This window comes from Schistocerca serialis, chromosome 2, assembly GCF_023864345.2.
Source record: "Schistocerca serialis cubense isolate TAMUIC-IGC-003099 chromosome 2, iqSchSeri2.2, whole genome shotgun sequence".
In the NCBI taxonomy this organism is placed as follows: domain Eukaryota; kingdom Metazoa; phylum Arthropoda; class Insecta; order Orthoptera; family Acrididae; genus Schistocerca; species Schistocerca serialis.
Genome location: NC_064639.1, coordinates 758,704,939 through 758,727,430, shown reverse-complemented (window position 1 = coordinate 758,727,430; position 22,492 = coordinate 758,704,939).

The following is a 22,492-nucleotide window of genomic DNA, read 5'->3' as shown; positions in this document are numbered from 1 at the left end:
GAAATAGGGGCCTATAATTCGATCGTCCAGAATCCCATATCATACATTCATTGACCGCGGTTTGGTATGCAACTTGCAGCAGCCAACAGGGATTTTCAGTTGCCCAATAATGCACGTTACGCAAATCCGTGGTTCGTAAATGTAGCCTCGTCAGTAAACAAAATCAAACTAATAAATGAGTCGTCCCTCTGAATCTGAAGTTGAGCCCATCGCCAAGCGTTAATTCTTGATGGATACTATTATTGTAAGGATGATATTTATGGCGAAGCAGAACACGAACAACACTACTCTGCTTCATGCAGGATTCCTTTGCGATTTGACGCGAATTAACACCAGGGTCTCGAACCACGGTGACAAGAGTACCAATTTCCGTTTCTTTGTTAGTAACTTTCCTTTGCCGGATATGTTTCCGATGCGTTAAAATCCAGTTGTTCTCAATTTACCACACACATATTTAAATGTACGACGTGTGGTGTGAGTACATTGAGGATATCTTTCAGCGTATAAATCTCTACCTCTCACCGAACTTCGTTGGCATTCTCGGTAAATGAGAAGTATATCAACTTGTTCTTCGAAGGAATACGTCATTCTCATTCGCTTGATTCGATGATACTAGTCTTACCGTTCCTATTAGTGTTGTATTGCGAAACCGTCGAACGTTGCTTACATGTCAATAGCACGTGAGATGGATACGCCGTATTCGGCGAATATTTACTATTTGCACGATATACGAGAGAGAATTGTCAGAGCATGTACTTCGATAAGTGCCGAAGTGATAAGTGATAAGGAATACCACTCAATCCAAGATAAAAAGATTGCACCACTGAACTGATACCAATGATCATCATTTCTAACACCTTGTGTAAATGGACGTTCATGCCACCTATGTGACCTTCGTTGACCTTCAAAGACCTTACTATTACACATCACTGGATTCGTCTCGATAGCCGCTACCAGAAAATAAGTACAAAACTACAGCACTACATTTAAAAACAAAGTTGACCTTCATATCTCTGATGCGACACCAACTAGCAACAAAAAACCAACGTCATATTGTGGCCCCCGTTGTCCCATACAACATTTTCCCACAATCTTTTCAGCTACTATCATACTTCTGGAGTTGTTCTAGATGGCCATAGCTAGTGGCTCACTCTATATATATGTATATATATATAATAAAATTTTGCATCACTTCGGCACTGTTGGTCCAGATTGTCTCAGTTCTCAACGGCGATTCAGAGGAGATTCCTCAGAGTGGTTGTTGTGTCACGTCGTCCATAAGCAGCCCTTTTCAATCTATCCCAGGCATGTTCGATAGGATCCATGCCTGGAGAACATGCTAGCCACTCTAGTCGAGCGATGTCATTATCCCGAAGGAAGTCATTCACAAGATATGCACGATGGAGGCGTGAATTGTCGTCCGTGAAGACGAATGCCTCGCCAATACGCTGCCGATATGGTTGCACTATCGGTCGGAGGATGGCATTCACGTATCGCATAGCCGTTGCGGCGCCTTCCATGACAGCCAGCGGAGTACACTGGCCCCACATAATGTCACCCCAAAACAGCAGGGAACCTCCACCTTACTGCACTCGCTGGACAGTGTGTCTAAGGCGTTTAGCTTGACTGGGTTGTCTCCAAACACGTCTCCGGCGATTGTCTGGTTGAAGGCATATGCGACATTCATCAGTGAGGAGAATGTGATGCTAATCCTGAGCGGTCCATTCGGCATGTTGTTGGGCCCATCTGTACCGCGCTGCGTGGTGTCGTGGTTGCAAAGATGGACCTCGCCATGGACGTCGGGAGTGAAGTTGCGCATCATGCAGCCTATTTCGCACAGTTTGAAACGTAACACGACGTCCTGTGGCTGCAGGAAAAGCATTATTCAACATGTTGGCGTTGCTGTCAGGGATCTTCCGAGCCATAATCCATAGGTAGCGGTCAGCCACTGCAGTAGTAGCATGTCATCGGCAGTTCCTGCCTCCCTGTATCTCCTACATCTCCGAACAACATCGCTTTGGATCACTCCGAGACCCCTGGACACTTCCCTTGTTGAGAGCCCTTCCTGGACATTTCCCTTGTTGAGAGCCGTTCATGGCACAAAGTAACAATGCGGACGCGATCGAACCGCGGTATTGACCGTCTAGGCCTGGTTGAACTACAGACGATACGAGCCGTGTGCCTCCCTCCTGGTGGAATGACTGGAACTGATCAGCTCTCGGGCCCCCTCCATCTAATAGGCGTGCTCATGCATGGTTGTATACATCTATGGGTGGGTTTGGTGATATCTCTGAACAGTCAGAGGGACTTCGTCTGTGATACAGTACCCACAGTCAACGTCTATCTTCAGGAGTTCTGGTAACCAGTGGTAATGCATATATATATATATATATATATATATATATATATATATATATATATGTGTGTGTGTGTGTGTGTGTGTGTGTGTGTGTGTGTGTGTACGTATGTATTAAAAATCAGCAAATGAATCAGCATACAATTACACACTTCTAGGACCAGCATATAAAGAAAGCTGTGGTGCTTAACATACGAAGTCATCACGGTAACATTTATGGCACACAATGAGAAAACAAAGAGAAGAACTTGAAAGGACATTTATCCAATGCATAGGTGAATATAGCCTTATTGCAAGATTTTGGACAAATGATTCGTAGGTTGAGAATATTTTTTGCTGTTAATTAGTATTCAGTTACAATATTTTATTGTGTTGTTTAAACCTGACAAGTTTAGGAAGTACGACTCCATTTTCAAGGACTAAATCAACTTTTCTGAGCGTTACGTCAGTTTGAGTTCATAACCTAGTAGTGAACGAACGACACAGTTTTAAGAAAAAACAGACTCTGAGGAGATTGACGTACAAATGGAGTACTGTTAGTGTTTACTTTCATTTGGCCACGAAATACAGAAGGTGAACATTTCGTAGTCAAATGAAGGAGTCATTGATTTATTGCTGGGTAATAAACTGAAACAGAGGTAACTGACAAATATGTTCATTCAGGTATTAAAAATGAAGTTGTATCATTGAAGACATTGGACTGAAGACTGAAGGCAGTGCATTACTAGCAAAAATAAATTTAACTTCTAAACTACAGTCACGGACAGCCATTACTGAAATGCCTGTAATCGTAAAATATTCGTGTACTTACAATGACGTAGCTTTGGAATCAGATCCATCTATGGCTCAGCTGTCTTCGAGACTTACAACTCGTATCTCATATCCCTCAGTTTACCGATTGCTAATGCGACACTGTGGGCAAGGGGATTGTCCCAGTGTTCCAAGCATCTTGAAACGTGTCAGTCAGGTTTGGACTGAAACATTTCGTATACCTTTTCTATTACACCAGTGTATTTAAATCTATATAACGATTGTACCGATTGGTAGATAACCGTGTTGATATCGTGGAGTGTGTCAACACCACCCGTTGACTGATTTTCAAACCAATATGGCTCAGAATCTTCCAGAGATACCAAGTTTAAAGTGTGCGAAATTTTATTTTGTTGTAACTTTTTTATTTTTGCAGATAAATGAATTGTTATTGCATTTTTGGATAGGACCTTCGCCCCTAAAAAACCGCTACCCATAGTCTGCCCATCTAAGAACAGAATCTCTAGCACTGGAACTCCAAGTAAAAATTATGGTAAGATTCCTTTCCCATAAGATTTCCTTATCATCCCTAAAGAAACCACTGAGCATATTCTGTGCATAAGGCACTTCATTTTTCTTACTCTTTACTTTACCATTATTAAGAATGCGTCCTTCCATTCTTATTTTATCATCAAGAGATGTAGAGAAATACAGCAAAACTGATAATGAAATAAAAAGATGCTCCATTCTAGACATAACATTATTTACTTTCCTTGTAGTTAAAAAATCAAGTAGCTTTGCTAAATAATTATCAAATAATTTTTAATAGATTTTCTGTCATAAGTCCAATAATCTGTACCATCAGCTCCAGTAATACTGAAGGTCATGTACAATTTAGCATGATAAGGATGTACCCATCTACCATCAATATTTATATTAATATCAGTATCCTTGTTAGGTGTATTTAGATTATTTTTACTTTCCTCGTTCTTAGGGAATGAGTAGAACTAATAGCTCTCTATTTTTTATTATTTATTAAACAATAAAAGTTTATTAAGACACTTTCTAAAATAACTGTCACACAAGCTCCATTGAAATCAATTAAATTATCATTTTCATCAGTTGTGGTAATTTCTAAATCCTGAATAATATCAAAAATAAGAATATATAGAGGATAATGTGGCATATGATTTAGTTGTCCACCAAATTCAACATTAGGCTTAATGAAACAATAATATTAGTTTCTCAATGAAAATGATCAGTTGCATCACAAACATTCCATCGGTTAAATTAAAATTAATATAAATTAACTCAAATGGAATAATTCTAGCAATATCATTAGCAATTTTTTATCAGCTTCAATAATTTGGCTACTAAAACCTTATATACTCCCAATACTATCTTTTGTATCACTCTCAATGCTAATTCTTTTTTAAATTTCATTTACTATAGTGTGTATATTAAGTTTTTTGAGTGAATAAATTATTCCAAGCTTTGCAAACTGTACTGGCCAAAAGGAATTTCTGTTGTTTCTCCATCACAACATATTTACTATTTTTCTATGTAATCTTTGGAGCTAGACATGTTGTATAAAAACCAATGAGTGCAACATTATTAAAGCTTTTTTGTGTAGCTACAGTCAATCTTTCTTTTGAGAACAGATGACTTACCACTCAATTTAAATGGATGACTCGTTCGATATTAATAAAAAATTATTTAATGAAATGAAAACTGATTGGGTACCAAAAACAAGCATTCTACATCTACATCTACATTGATACTCCGCAAGCCACCCAACGGTGTGTGGCGGAGGGCACTTTACGTGCCACTGTCATTACCTCCCTTTCCTGTTCCAGTCGCGTATGGTTCGCGGGAAGAACGACTGTCTGAAAGCCTCCGTGCGCGCTCTAATCTCTCTAATTTTACATTCGTGATCTCCTCGGGAAGTATAAGTAGGGGGAAGCAATATATTCGATACCTCATCCAGAAACGCACCCTCTCGAAACCTGGCGAGCAAGCTACACCGCGATGCAGAGCGCCTCTCTTGCAGAGTCTGCCACTTGAGTTTATTAAACATCTCCGTAACGCTATCACGGTTACCAAATAACCCAGTGACGAAACGCGCCGCTCTTCTTTGGATCTTCTCTATCTCCTCCGTCACCCCGACCTGGTACGGATCCCACACTGATGAGCAATACTCAAGTATAGGTCGAACGAGTGTTTTGTAAGCCACCTCCTTTGTTGATGGACTACATTTTCTAAGCACTCTCCCAATGAATCTCAACCTGGTACCCGCCTTACCAACAATTAGTTTTATATGATCATTCCACTTCAAATCGTTCCGTACGCATACTCCCAGATATTTTGCAGAAGTAACTGCTACCAGTGTTTGTTCCGCTATCATATAATCATACAATAAAGGATCCTTCTTTCTATGTATTCGCAATACATTACATTTGTCTATGTTAAGGGTCAGTTGCCACTCCCTGCACCAAGTGCCTATCCGCTGCAGATCTTCCTGTATTTCGCTACAATTTTCTAATGCAGCAACTTCTCTGTATACTACAGCATCATCCGCGAAAAGCCGCATGGAACTTCCGACACTATCTACTAAGTCATTTATATATATTGTGAAAAGCAATGGTCCCATAACACTCCCCTGTGGGACGCCAGAGGTTACTTTAACGTCTGTAGACGTCTCTCCATTGATAACAACATGCTGTGTTCTGTTTGCTAAAAACTCTTCAATCGAGCCACACAGCTGGTCTGATATTCCGTAGGCTTTTACTTTGTTTATCAGGCGACAGTGCGGAACTGTATCGGACGCCTTCCGGAAGTCAAGAAAAATAGCATCTACCTGGGAGCCTGTATCTAATATTTTCTGTGTCTCATGAACAAATAAGGCGAGTTGGGTCTCACACGATCGCTGTTTCCGGAATCCATGTTGATTCCTACATAGTAGATTCTGGGTTTCCAGAAATGACATGATACGAGAGCAAAAAACATGTTCTAAAATTCTACAAGAGATCGACGTAAGAGATATAGGTCTATAGTTTTGCGCATCTGCTCGACGACCCTTCTTGAAGACTGGGACTATCTGTGCTCTTTTCCAATCATTTGGAACCCTCCAGAAAAGAAATCAAAATAGAAACATGGAAGAATTTCATCGAAGTCTATTTGATGAGTAGGACCAACTGGTCATGGAAAAACATCATTAATGATTAACAGTTATTTTCCAGCTTCAGAATGCTTAAGTTCAAATAAGATAAATCACTTGCATATTATTTCAAAAAGGTTATTTCAACCGAAATATTAAGAATTTATAGAAAAGTGTAGAACAGTTAAAAATAAAAATAATGAGATGAGTACTATATTTATTGAAAACATTGATGAAATTATACCACTAGATCAATGCCAGGATAATTCAGTTGTAGTATTCGATGATTTTATTCTTGAAAATCAAGATGCAATTACAGAATATTTTACTAGAGGTAGACATAGACGAACAGATTGTTTTTATTTGGTTTAGCATCTTTATTAAACGATCACTTTAAAAGATGATATTGCATATCTATTAGACCATAATGATAGTATATTACCTGATCATATAAATGAATTTACAGATGCTCTTGATTATATAACAGAATACAAAAAATTAGAAAAAATTGGTCAAAATTATACCAGGGCTATTCGAAAAGTAAGGTCCGATCGATAACAAAATGGAAACGACAGTGAAAATCCGATGAAGCTTTACACAGATGTAATGGCCGTGTCTCCAGTATGCCCATCGATCATGTCACGTTGCTCTTTTTAGTTCTGTGTGCACAATGTGCACGTAAAGATGCCTAGAAAACAGTGTCTCCCGCCAAGTATAAGTTCCTGTGAGAGATTTCACCCGATTTCATGCAGTCCACACAACATAGCTATCATGCATTTGCTTCTTCACAACAATTCTCAGACGCACTCTGCAGGGGCAATGAGGGTACTCTTGCTGGCTTTTTGATGGGAAGTGTTTGGTCACCGACCATAGAACCCGCTCTTGTCTTCATAACCAGCGGTTCACAAGAGCAGAGATGAAAATCAGAGGGAACCAACATTTTGGCACAGACAGCAAACTGCAGATCAGCTTAGAGAACTAACAGAAAACACAAGAACCTGCTTTCTTCAACGAGGGTATTGGAAAGTTGGTACAGTCCTGCGACAAATGTCTCAGGCGGAGCAGTGACTGTGTAGAAAAGTAGCTGGAAGGTGTAGCTAACTGTCGCAAATAAAAATTTTCGATGTTCACTGTGGTTTCCATTTTCTGACCAATCGGACCTCACTTTCCAAATAGTTCTTGTACTAGTCATTCACGAGCTAGTAAAGAAGCTAAATGTGGGCCAGATACATTTGGTTGCTAGTTTTTTGATAAGTGTAAAAGCGCAATGCATAATCTTATTTTTATGTTAAAAATAAATTTCATTAATATTTTTTATCCTTAGTAAATATTTTCGAAATATGACCCAGAGGTTGCTTAAAAAGCCAAACGAAATAGAAAAAATTGAAGAATGAAAAGAAGAATTTAAAAAATGGAATGAACAACCAAGAACAGAATGTGATAAATATGAAAAAGAAGATCAGCCTGCTATTTATGCGACTTAGCAGGTAAAACAAGGAATTGAAGGATTAGGTGTTAATGTTCTGAAAGCAATTGAAGAACATGGAGAGGTTGAAAAACACATGATTCCATATCATGGAAAATTACCCGGATACTAAAGTCCATATGACAAATGATCTGATGATAACTCTGCAATGTATGACTACACATTAAGTGAATTAGAAATAGAAGCTGCACTTAATAAATTTGAAAAATTAAAGCAATATGAAAGTCCACAGTTTCTAGTTTCCATACATATTAAGAGACTCAGAAATACAAACTGCAATGAATAAATATGAAGAAAAAAATTAAAAAAATAAAATTTAATGAAAAGAATAGAGATAAATTGGATGATGTTAAAAAATAAATATAAGTGAAAACATGTTAAAATGTATCAATCATAGTGAAGGGTTTTGAATTGAAACCTGTTGGTATGTTTAAATATATTGGTATTTTACCAGTAAAATTTGAGAGAGATAAATTAATTTGGTGGAAAAGAATATGAAGATACAGATGAATTAATAAATCTGTTAACTAAAAGACACATTAGTATCCATGGTATGGGTGAAAAATTTGATTGTGCTGATTTATCAAATTATTCAGATATACTATTCAATTCTGGAGCATTGTATTCTGATAATAATCGAAATAAAATAAGATCAATTAAAGGAAAAATATATAAAAGTTTGATAAAAGAAATTTGTGAAGAATAATCTCCAAAATTAAGACAACCACTTTCAAGTTCAGACTTTTCACCTGGAAAAAAAGTGAAGGCTTAGTAGAAAAATACACAGAAAAACCATACAAATATATTTGGATGAATGATGTCACAGATCTAATCGATAGATTAGCAGTTTTAGCTGGAAATAGAAATTATTGTAATAAAATAGTGGGCATAACATAAAAGTTAACAAATAAATTTAGCGATTTTATTATCAATAGTTTTTTTAATAACTTGCCACTCACCTTCTAGCAGAATGAAAATTATGGAAAAACATTAGTTGACATATTAATTAATAAATTAACTTTTGAAATGTATCTACCTGACTATAGATATTGCGATCTGGGAACCAAATTAGGTTAGCTAGAGAAGATCAATGAATAAATTCATTAGATCAAGCCTGAAAAAACCGTGATATTCCATATAGTCATAATAAAGATCCATAAAAAGACACATAGCAGATAAAAATCTTCAGTCAGCTGCAGAGAAAAGATTGCATCCTTCTGATGCATAAATTGGAGAAAAATTAGAGGAATGGAAATAGAAAATTAGGAATCGGTATTGAGCATGATGATACTGGCTGGAGACTATAAAAAATATTAATCCACAGAAAGTTTTTTATCTATATAAATGAATATCTTCAGCACTGATTATACTTTGCTCCTAGTGATTTTAGAAATTCTGATGGAATGTTATCTATCCCTTCTGCCTTGTTCGAGCTGAAGTCTTCCAAAGCTCTTTTAAATTCTGATTCTAATACTGGAGTCCCAGTTTCTTCTATAACGACTTTATTTCTTCTTGTATAACGTTTTCAAACAAGTCTTCCCCCTCACAGAGGCCCTCAACGTTCTCTTTCCCCCTATCCTCTCTCTTCTCTGAATTTAACAGTGGAATTCCCATTCCACTTGCCCTTTTTAGAGGTGTGCATTCCTGTTCAACTGAACTGCCTACTGAGCTATTCCTTATCGAAGTACCTAGTCTCAGAGAACTTCAAGTGTCTCTCTTCATTCCTTAGTGCTTCGGTATCCCTCTTCTTTACACACTGGTTCTTCCTAACTAGTCTCTTAAACTTCAGTGTGCTCTTCATCACTACAAATGTATGATCTGAGTCTATATCTGCTTCTAGGTACGCCTCACAGTCCAGTACGTGATTTCTGAATCTCTGTCTGCCATGATGTAATATAACTGAAGTCTCCTCGTAACTCCCGGCCTTTTCCAAGTATACATCCCCCTCTTGTAAATCTTGAACACAGTATTCGCTATTACTTGCTGAAATTTATTGCAGAACTCATTCTTTCTCTTCTCTCACTCCTAGCACGAAGCCGACATTCCCCCGTGACCCTTTCTTCTTCTCCTTCCCCTCCGACTTCATTCCAGTCCCCCATGACTTAGGTTTTCGTCTTCCTTTAGCACTGAATTACCCGTTTAGTATCTTCATATACTTTCTTTATTTCTTCATCTTCTGTTTGCGACGTCGGCATATATACCTGAACCATTGCTGTCGGTATTGGTTTGCTGTTGATACCGAGGAGAACAAACGTATTACAAAAATGTTCACAGTAATTCACTCTCTGCCCTAAATTCTCATTCATAGCGAATCCTACTCCCGCTATACCATTTTCTGCTGCTGTTCATATTACCCTATGCTCGTCTGACCAGAAATCCTCGTCTTCTTTCCATTTCACTTCATTGATCGCCACTATATCTAAACAGACTCTTTGATTTCCCTTTCAGAATTGCTAGCTTGTCTATCACGTTCATACTTCTGACATTCCACGCTCCAGCACGTACAATGTTACCCTTTCGTTGAGGTACTGAAAAGAATAATATACAGGAGAATGGAAAAGAAAACTGAAGATGTGTTAGATGGCAATGAGAGAAAGGTAAAGGCACCAGAGAGGCACTTCTGATGTAGCCATTGAAATGGTAGCAAGAATAAAGAAAAATAAAGACACATTCACAGGATTTGTGGACGTGGATAAGACCTTCGACAACGTCAAATGGTGCAGGATATGCGAAATCCTGAATAAAATATGGGTAAGCTATAGGGAAAGACGGGTAATATACAATATGTATAGGAACCAATAGCGGACAATAAGAGTGAAATACCAAGAACCGCCGCGCGGGATTAGCCGAGCGGTCTCAGGCGCAGCAGTCATGGACTGTGCGGCTGGTCCCGGCGGAGGTTCAGGTCCTCCCTCGGGCATGGGTGTGTGTGTTTGTCCTTAGGATACTTTAGGTTAAGTAGTGTATAAGCTTAGGGACTGATGACCTTAGCAGTTAAGTCCCATAAGATTTAACACACATTTGAACATTTTGAACCAAGAACCAAGTGCTCGGATTAAAAAGGGTGCAAGGCATGGATGCAGGCCTTTGCCTCTGCCATTCAACCTGTAAATCAAATAAGCAATGACAGAAATAAAAGGAAGTTCAATAGTAGAATTAAAATTCAAGGTGAAAGTATGTATGGTTAAGATTCGATAATGACATTGCTATCCTCAGTGAAAGAAAAGAAAAATTACAGAATGTGTTGGATGAAATGAGCAGTCTAATGAGTAAAGAATATGAACTGGGAGTAAATCGAAGAAAGACAAAAGTACTGAGAAGTAGTAGAAATGAGAACAACAAGAACTAAACATCAGGGCTGGTGATCACAAAGTAGACGGAGTTAAGGAATTCTGCTACCTAGGCAGAAGAATAACCCACGATGGATGAAGCAAAGAGGGTAAAGAAGAAGAACGGCAGTGGGGAGAAAAGGGCATTCCTGGTCAAGAGAAGTCTACTACACACATCAAAAAAAGTTTTGCATCATTTCGGTTCCGAGAGTTGCGGAACCTGTACAGAAAATTGGAATAAAGATCAACATAAACATCCTTTCTGCGCTTTTTATTGGGCTTGGAAACCACACATTGCATGTTGTACCACCATACAGCTAGACCTTCAGAGGTGGTGGACCACATTGCTGTACACACCGGTACCTCTAATACCCAGCAGCATGTCCTCTTGCAATGATGCATGCCTTTATTCGTCGTGGCATACTATCCACGAGTTCATCAAGGGACTATTGGTTCAGATTGTCTCACTCCTCAACGGCGATTCTGAGGAGATTCCTCAGAGTGGTTGTTGTGTCACGTCGTCCATAAACAGCCCTTCTCAATCTATCCCAGGCGTGTTCGATAGGGTCCATGTCTGGAGAACATGGTGGCCTCTCTAGTCGAGCGATGTCGTTATCCTGAAGGAATTCATTCACAAGATGTGCACGATGGGGACGCGAATTTTCCTCCATGAAGATGAATGCCTCGCCAATATGCTGCCGATATGGTTGCGCTATCGGTCGGAGGATGGCATTCACGTATCGTACAGCCGTTACGGCGCCTTTCATGACCACCTGCGGCGTACATCGGCCCCACATAATGCCACCCCAAAACAGAAGGAAATATCGGCCTTGTTGCAGTCGCTGGACAGCGTGTCTAAGGTGTTCAGCCCGACCGGGTTGCCTCCAAACATGTCCCCGACGATTGTCTGGTTGAAGGCATATGCGACACTCATCGGTGAAGAGAACGTGATGCCAATCCTGAGCGGTGCATTTAGAATGTAGTTGGGCCGTCTGTACCGCGCTGCATGGTGTCGTGTTTACAAAGATGGACCTCGCCATGGATGTCGGGATTGAAGTTGCGCATCATTCAGCCTATTGCGCACAGTTTGAGTCGTAACACGACGTCCTGTGGCTGCACGAAAAGCATTATTCAACTTGGTGGCGTTGTTTTTAGGGTTCCTCCGAGCCATATTGCGTAGGTAGCGGTCATCCGCTGCAGTAGTAGCCCTTGGGCGGCCTGAGCGAGGCATGTCCTCGACAGTTCCTGTCTCTGTGTATCTCGTCCATGTCCGAACAACATCGCTTTGGTTCACTCTGAGACGCCTGGACACTTCCCTTGTTGAGAGCCCTTCCTGGACATTTCCCTTGTTGAGAGCCCTTCCTGGCACAAAGTAACAATGCGGACGCGATCGAATCGCGGTATTAAGCGTCTAGGCATGGTTGAACTACAGACAACACGAGCCATGTATCACCTTCCTGGTGGAATGACTAGAACTGATCGGCTAATAGGCTTGGTTGTTTACATCTTTGGACGGGTTTAGTGACATCTCTGAACAGTTAAAGGGCTGTGTCTGCGATACATATCCACAGTCAACGTCCGTTTTCAGGAGTTCTGGGAACTGGGGTGATGCAAAGCTTTTTTGATGTGTGTAGTGTCAAACGTAGCCCTTAATTTGAGGAAAAAACTTCTGAGGATATACGTTTGCAGTACAGCATTCTATGGTACTGAAACACGGACTGTTGAAAATCCAGGTCATAAGAAAAAAAAAAAGTGTGTTAAATCTTATGGGGCTTAACTGCTACGGTCATCAGTCGCTAAGCTTACACACTACTTAACCTAAATTATCCTAAGGACAAACACACATACCCATGCCCGAGGGAGGACTCGAACCCCCGCCGGGACCAGCCGCACAGTTCATGACTGCAGCCCCTTAGACCGCTCGGCAGGACATAAGAGAATCGAAGTATCCGAGATGTGGTGCTACAGAAGAATGTTGAAAATTATGTGGACTAATAAAGTAAGGAATGAGAAGAATCTCCAGAGAATCGGCGAGGAAAGGAATACACGGAAAACACTGACAAGAACAAGGGACAATATGGTAGGACATCCGTTAATACATCACGAAATAACTCCCATCGTACTAGAGGGAGCTGTAGAGGGTAAAAACTGTAAAGGAAGACAGTGATTGGAATACATCCAGCAAATAAATGAGTATGAAGGATGCAAGTGCTTCTCTGAGATGAAAAGGTTGGCACAGGAGAGGAATTTTGTGGTGGACTGCATCAAACCAGTTAAAAGACTGATGACTCAAAAAAAAAAAAAAAGGAAAAGGAAAAGACAAGGCATTTGTCAGTGTAATTTTTGTTTAAATAAAAATTCAATTGTTGCTATACTATGTCAGCAGTGGTGACAGTTGTTTAAATATTAAAATGAGCACTGCACAAGTGGACTTTAAAGTTCGAGAAAGTCAGCTGAACACTTAGGATATGATTCTAAACTTAGAGCACACATGAAATCTGAAAACCACGTATGCTGTACTAAGTTTCGCCATACTGGGCTGTGATGTCATAGGGGCTATGTTAATGTCAGTCATCTCGGACTGTGACGTCATGACCATGAAATATGACAACCATGCACTGAAGTCAACCGTCTTGGATTGAAATATCATACAGTTCTGCTCATATTCCCAAGGTAGCGATCTTCAATTTTATGAATTTGACAAGATAATATCCCATTTTGCATTTTTTGCCAATTTACACTTAGGACAACTAGGCACTGAGATGTGTCACAAGAGTGACGGAGAAGCCTCTAGCATAGTTAGGCTATTTTTGAATTTCCCATCACCTTATACATAGGGAAATTGGCCTATGTCAGAGGTGTGGGATGAGGGAGAAAATCTAACAACAGCTTATGACGTCGTAGGGGATGGCGAAAATCTGACAGCAATGCAGGTTGGGCGCTCAGCAACGCTAATGCGGCCAATAGGCTAATCAAAATATTTCGAAACAGTTGAGAACACCAACAGATTTTTTGGTTGCAGCGTGCTATGGTGGTTGGATTTGATAACTTGTGCCATTATTATTTCCAGAATACCACTAAAGACAAAAAATCCACTGTATTGGCTGCAAAATAAGAAACTGACTGTACACCTAAAAGCAGATCCGCTGACGATCTTATGGCTCTGAAAAACATAACTCGTAAGAGTAAAAACTGTAAGGAACGAAGTGAAGCAATGAGGTCTTAAAAACATAAGCTTACCCTCTTCAGATTCAACATAAATCACTAGAAAGAATAAATACATCACCTAAGGCCTTTTGGTCTGAGAGTAAGACGGTTGCAGCTGCATAAGACGTCCTAGGTACTGTACTGTCAGAAATGAAGATGGAAGTTTAGGGTTTAACGTCCCGTCGGCGACGACGTCGTTCGTGAAGGAGCGCAAACTTAATTACGTGAAGGACTAGTAAAGAAATCAGCCGTATCCTTTTCTAAGGAAACATTCTGGCTTTTGTTTCAAATGATTTGGAGGGAAAACCCGAAAAACGTCATACTATGTGGGCGGATGGGAATTTGAATCTCCGTCCTCGTGAATACAATTTCATTGTCTTACCACTGCCGGCCGAAGTGGCCGAGCGGTTCTAGACGCTTCAGTCTGGAACCACGCGACCGCTGCGATCGCAGGTTCGAATCCTGCCTCGGGCATGGTTGTGTGTGATGTCCTTAGGTTAGTTAGGTTTAAGTAGTTTTAAGTTCTCGGGGACTGATGACCTCAAATGTTAAGTCTCATAGTGCTCAGAGCCAATTGAACCATTTGTCTTACCACTACAACATATCACTCGTATACTGTCAGCAACTGCTAGTATCAAAGGATCATATGATAAAATACTTGAATGAACTTTCAATATCTGCAAAATATGGGACACAGAGTGTACAGCGCTCGTGAACGTTTTTGGACACTTCCAAGACTCATCTTTCTGCGCAGAAACCACATATGTTCATCACTGTTTCGTAGAGATTGTGCTGAAGAAATTAGCTTGCACAGGGGCGTATAAGCAGTTATTCTCCGCACGATCCATTCGTGAATAGAACTTGAACAGACTTCAATGTATGGTTCAACTTAAGTTATCTTCTGCCACACAGTTTATAGAGATTTGTCGAGCAAAGATGAAGATGAAGGCATATAAATTTATGTAGAAAATGAAAGAGCACGAAATACTGATTTTTCTAAAGTAACTGACCATTTCGCACATACAGAAACGAGGAGGAATTTTGGTTTTAGGGGCATTACGCTCAGCAAGATTAACAGTTCAAGATTGCGGAGCAGCGCTGCCATGTGTTAAGGAGCTAGTATTGTGGAAGAGCTGGCACTGTTTGCTTTATTCGAAGCTAATGCCTACGACTTGTCTAATTTCAGTCTTGCGAAAGCACAAAAAGAACTTGAGCTGGAAAGAATTCCTTGAGAGAAAAGAATCCTTCAGAAGCACAGAAACAGCTTTAAGAGAAAAGGAGGAGGACTGAAATGAGGCAGGTTGTGGGCCTTAGTGCTAAGTAAAACGAACAGCGCCAACTCTTCCTCACTACAAGCTCAATAATACATGTGCGCGCGACTCTGCCTTCTTACGGGCAGCAGTCTGATGACGTCACAGCCCGACCGTAGCACGATTACGAATAAACAGTTCGGCTTGCTGAGCTTGTTTATATTCGAAACTATTATCTGAGTACGCAGCTCGCGGTCTAGTGGTTAGCATCATCCTCTAGATCGTGGGGACCTTCGTTGGGTTCCCAGGCAGGTCACAGATTTTCTTCACTCATCAAACAACTCCAGAAGGGGCCTCCCACTCAATAATAATCTCTCTCCGAGCAGGGCAAGGAATCTACAACGATACCGACCGAACGCCGTGTCATCCTCAGCCGAGAGGCGTCTCTGGGTGAGGGGCTCGTTGCCAGCACACCGCTCTGTCAGCCACTGTCAGTTTTCGTGACGAGTTTCTACCGCGTGGATGTCAAATGCTGAAATGGCATCAACACATTCTATCAGCTCTCACAAAAGCTGGACACGCCTGGTGTAAATTAAGCTGCTCCCAACACACAAGATGGTTGAAATGTGACTGGGACAGTGTCTCTCGTTAACAAAAATGTGGAATACATCTCAATACATGTAAACTTGAAGAGTTTGCGACATTGTGGAACGCTTGAAAACAGCTACCCGAAGGTGATGATCTCTACATTTAATCTTATCTTCCACAGTGGCGGGGTAGCAAATGTCTCGGTGTTCTGTTTCCGAAGAGACCCAGAACTTTGATTCCTCATACTGGTGGTGCATATTGCATCCACGTAAGTGATCGCGGTTTCATTGTTCTAAGTTGTAGTTATCCTGACCCCCAAATCTTTGGATACTGCGTCTTTCATTTTTATGTTGTACAATGCGTATTCGCATGTGGAACAAGGGTATATTCTGCAGGAATTAAACCAGTAGACCAAGGATAGTATGCACCATCAGTTGCCAATCTCACCGGTGGAGGAATGGAATGATTTTCGTATACCCAGGCGTGCATGTAAGTACCCATATCCCTCCACATTTTTTCTCGTATTTTCATCAATTTTCCATCAATTTTCGTAATTTTACCAGATTTTCATGAATTTCAATGCATTTTACTCAATTACTCGAGCTGCAAACCACCACTCTCTACGAGTTGTTACATCAACAAAACGTCTCATCATGTCGATCTTGTGATGCTATCAGCCAGTGACATAGCAGCATTGTTCTCAATTTCTGTATAGGTACTAAACCACCTCATTCGTTACTTTGCGAGGATAGTATGCATGTGGACATGCAAACTCTGTTACACTGCCTACATCACGGGACACAAATACTGATTCTTAGCGTAGGAAACAGCTATCAGCAGAGAGGAGGTGCAAAACGTACCAAGAACGTACTGGGAAGGAAAGAATGACTGCAGGACATAAATACACACACTCCTAAGGCTACACGGTTCTGCACTTAAGCATGCTATAATGTTAATACAGTGTGGTTTCCGATATGTTACTCACATGGAAAGAAACGCTGTTAAAATTCCAATGCACTAAATATATTCACATCACATGACATACAGTCACTCCCCAAGTTTTCTATCCCACTCACTAGGACGAGAAACTTTAAGATGATAAAACTGCTACTTCCTAAAGGAAATAAAAAAAAAATTCTGAGTTATCCATGAATTATATAAGCTGAAGCGGCAAAGGAACTGGTATAGGTATGCGTATTCAAATACAAACATGTGTAAACAGGCAGAATACGGCGCTGCGGTCGGCAACGCCTACATAAGACAAGTGTCTGGTGCAGTTGTTAGATCGGTTATCAAGATTGAAGTTAGTCTGAACGTTATGTTATAGTCGACGCACGAGCTATGGGACACAGTATCTCCGGGGGAGCGATGAAGTGGGGATTTTCCCGTACGATCATTTCACGAGTGTACCGTGAATATCAGTAATCCGTTAAAACATCAAATATCCAACATAGCTGCGGCCGGAAATAGATCCTGCAAGAACGAGACAAACAACGACTGAAGAGAATCGCTCAACGTGACAGAAATGCAACCCTTCCGAAAATTGCTACAGATTTCAATACTGGTCCATCAAGAAGTGTCGGCCTACGAGCCATTCAACGAAACATCATCGATGTGGACTTTCGGAACCAAAGGCCCACTCGTGTACTCTTGATGATTGCACGACACAAGGCTCTACGCTTCGCTTGGGTGCGTCAACACCGACATTGCACTGTTGATGGTTCAAATGGTTCAAATGGCTCTGAGCACTATGGAACTCAACATCTTAGGTCATAAGTCCCCTAGAACTTAGAACTACTTAAACCTAACTAACCTAAGGACATCACACACACCCATGCCCGAGGCAGGATTCGAACCTGCGACCGTAGCAGTCCCGCGGTTCCGGACTGCAGCGCCAGAACCGCTAGACCACCGCGGCCGGCTGCACTGTTGATGATTGGAAACATGTTGCCTTGTCTGACGACTCTCGTTTCAAATTGGATCGAGTGGATGGACGTGTACGGGTATGGAGACAACCTCATGAATCCATGAACCCTGCATGTCAGCAGGGGACGGTTCAAGCTGGTGGAGGCTCTGTAATTGTGTAGGACATGCGCAGTTGCAGTGATAAGGGGCCCCTGATTCGTCTAGATTCGATTCTGACAGGTGACGTGTACGTAAGCACTCTGTCTGATCACCTGCATACATTCATGTCCATTGTGGATTCCGACGTACTTGAGCAATTCCAGTAGGACAAGGTGACACCCCACACTTCCAGAATTGCTACTGAGTGGCTCCAGGAACACTATTCTGAGTTTAAACACTTCCGCTGGCCACCAAAAACCCCAGACATGAACATTATTGAGCATATCTGGGATGCCTTGTAACGGGCTGTTCAGAAGAGATCTCCACACCCTCGTACTCTTACGGATTTATGGACAGCCCTGCAGGATTCATGGTGTCAGTTCCCTCCAGCACTACTTCAGACATTAGTTGAGTCCATGCCTCGTCGTATTGTGGCACTTCCGCGAGTTGGCGGATGCCCTACACGATATTAGGCAGGTGTAACAATTTATTTGGTTCTGTGTAGATTTCTGGAGGTATCATATATAGCGCCTACAGTTCACATCCGGTTATGGTTCGGAAACTGTGCTATACTCGCATCAGTCCTATGTAATGATTGTTAGCAGCGGAAAATGAGTGAATCAACTACTACATCTTATGAGTAAATAGACAAATGCATAGCAGCAGTGTTTGACATGTGAAATTACACAACACGCTGCTCTAACTCCATGAATGGAACACAGTCTCTTACACACACGACATCTGTCAAGCAAATGTATGCTCAGGGATTTCAGTACATCACAAACCACTCTCACTAACTTACAATCACTGCAGTTTTGAACTGAAGACTTGTGTTATGTCCGAGATGCGGCAGGGGAGTGGATTACTTCGCACACATCTACGATCGTCTAGAAGACGTTGCCGAAATAAGCTTTACATCCGTTTGATAGACATGATTCATCACACACGCGTTGGAAGTCTTCTGATGACTCTGGTATGAAGAGCTTTGCTGTTAAAGATTGTATGTAGATCGCCCTCTAAGTCACATACAGAACACGCAGTTGTATGTTAGTCGAAAGCAGGTTATACAACACAACTGATACATCTCAAGAGAACAACGGAAAAAATGGTTAAATGTGTGATAAATGACCTGCCGCAACACTTTCCTCTCTCTAGAATGCATCATCAGGCTACCGATTACTTCATAGAATTTATAGCATCCTTTAAAGCAGATCCATGTCAGCTTTCCAGGAAATCATCAAAGACAGCAATCAACTCGTTGACATGAAATCGGTAAAATATTTTAAAAAGGCAGAAAATACGTATAAATTGAGGGAAAATTACACCAAAATGCAGGCGAAGTTGAACGAGAATGTAGGAGTATATACATGTCTGCTTGGTGCAGGAAAATTCTTGCTCTTAAAAGGGAACGATGGTGTGTTAGCAATATGAATACGAGAAAACGTTGACATGGAAGCTCTGGGTACCAGAGAAACAGTCATTTATTCGTCGACAGCGATCAGGCGACTGGAATAGAATGTTTAACATACTTGAGCACCAAATGTAGAGTAATAAATTTATCTGTGTCAGATCATAAGGCAACGTGTGAGCCCAAAGTTATCAGCACCACCTCATAGATTTTTATAAAGTGTCCTTAGCTAAAGACAATTGTATCACCGGCTTGGGAGCTGCAGTAAAAAACTGTGGGATGGATCGCATGTTTGACCCTGTGCAAGACTGTTTACTTGTTTTAAAATCTAACAGTCAGTATTTACAATGCGCTTCTCTGCAGTCACTACCAATCACGACCATGCAATGTCAGCTAACAAATACCTTACAGAACAGTTGCTGCATGGTTTTTAACAACATTTTTCTGTATGTTTATTGAAGTAATACTGATACATACAAGTTGAATGCAGTCTTCCACGCTTTCCTGGTAAAGAGGAACATATGCCTCTAAACTGACATGGATCAACGTTAAAGGGTGATAGAAAATAGATGGTGTAATCGGTTGACAAGGCTTGAAACGAGGTTTTCTAGAGAGATGCGTTCTACAGAGAACAAGGTGTTGCAGCAGACCATTTATCACACATTCGACTCATATACAATTGCGTGTTCTTTGTGTGACGTAGAGCGCTATCTACAAGCAATGGTTAACAGCAAACCTCCCCATACCACAGTCAGCAGAGGAATTCCAACGCATGTGTGATGAATCATGTCTATCAAACCGATGGAAAGCTTATTTCGGCAACCTCCTCTAGACGAACGAAGATGTATGTGAAGTACTCCATTCCCCTGCCACGTCTTGGAAATAAATCTAGTCTTCAGTTTCAGTGATTCTAAGTTAGTGACAGAGATTTTTGAGGTACTGCAATCCCTGCGTATACATTTACTCGACAGATGTATGTGGAAGACACAGTGTGCCATTCATGGAGTTAGAGCAGTGTATTGTGTAATTTCACATGTCAACACCGCTGGAATCCATTTGCCTATTTCCTCATAAGATGTAGTTGGTTCATTCATTTTCCGTTGCTGAAGTCATTTTACAGGACTGATGTGAGCATAGCACAATTTCCGAACCGTAACCCCCCCACCACCCCCCCATGAACCATGCACCTTGCCGTGAGTGGGGAGAAATGCGTGCCTCAGCGACACAGATAGCCGTACCGTAGGCGCAACCACAATGGAGAGGTATCTGTTAAGAGACCAGACAAACGTGTGGTTCCTGAAAAGGGGCAGCAGCCTTTTCAGTAGTTGCGGTGCAACAGTCTGGATGATTGACTGATCTGGCCTTGTAACACTAACCAAAACGGCCTTGCTGTGCTAGTACTGTGAACGGCTGAAAGCAAGGGGAAACTACAGCCGTAATTTTTCCCGAGGGCATGCAGCTTTACTGTATGGTTAGATGATGATGGCGTCCTCTTGGATAAAATATTCCGGAGGTAAAATAGTCCCCCATTCGGATCCCCGGGTGGAGACTACTCAGGAGGACGTCGTTATCAGGAGAAAGAAAACTGGCGTTCTACGGATCTGAGCGTGGAATGTCAGATCCCTTAATCGGACACGTAGGTTAGAAAACTGAAAAAGGGAAATGGATAGGTTGAAGCTAGATATAGTGGAAATTAGTGAAGTTCGGTGGCAGGAGGAACAACACTTTTGGTCAGGTGAATACAGGGTTATAAGTACAAAATCAAAACAGGGGTAATGCAGGAGTAGGTTTAATAATGAATAAAAAATAGGAGCGCGGGTAAGCTACTACAAACAGCATAGTGAACGCATTATTGTGGCCAAGTTAGACCTGAAGCCCACGCCTACCACAGTAGTACAAGTTTATATGCTAACTAGCTCAGCAGATGACGAAGAAAATGATGAACTATATGATGAGATAAAAGAAATTATTCAGATAGTGATGGGAGACGAAAATTCAATAGTAATGGGTGACTGGAATTCGATAGTAGGAAAAGGAAGAGAAGGAAACGTAGTAGGTAAATATGGAATGGGGGTAAGATAGGAAGCCGCCTGGTAGAATTTTACACCGAGCATAAGTTACTCATAGCTAACACTCGGTTCAAAAATCATGAAAGAAGGTTGTATATATGGAAGAGGCCTGGAGATACTGGAAGGTTTCAGATGGATTATGTGATGGTAAGACAGAGATTTAGGTTCCAGGTTTTAAGTTGTAAGACATTTCCAGGGGCAGATGTGAACTCTGACCACAATCTATTGGTTCTGAACTGTAGATTAAAACTGAAGAAACTGCAAAAACGTGTGAATTTAAGGAGATGGGACCCGGATAAACTGACAGAAGCGGAGGTTGTAGAGAGTCTCAGGGAGAGCATAAGGGAACAACCCACAGGAATGGGGGGAACAAATACAGTAGAAGAAGAATGGGTAGCTTTGAGGGATGTAATAGTGAAGGCAGCAGAGGATCCAGCAGGTAAAAAGACGAGGGCTAGTAGAAATCTTTGGGTAACAGAAAATATGCAGGGTGTTACAAAAAGGTACGGCCAAACTTTCAGGAAACATTCCTCACACACAAAGAAAGAAAATATGTTATGTGGACATGTGTCCGCAAACGCTTACTTTCCATGTTAGAGCTCATTTTATTACTTCTCTTCAAATCACATTAATCATGAAATGGAAACACACAGCAACAGAACGTACCAGCGTGACTTCAAACACTTTGTTACAGGAAATGTTCAAAATGTCCTCCGTTAGCGAGGATACATGCATCCACCCTCCATCGCATGGAATCCCTGATGCGCTGATGCAGCACTGGAGAATGGCGTATTGTAACACAGCCGTCCACAATACGAGCACGAAGAG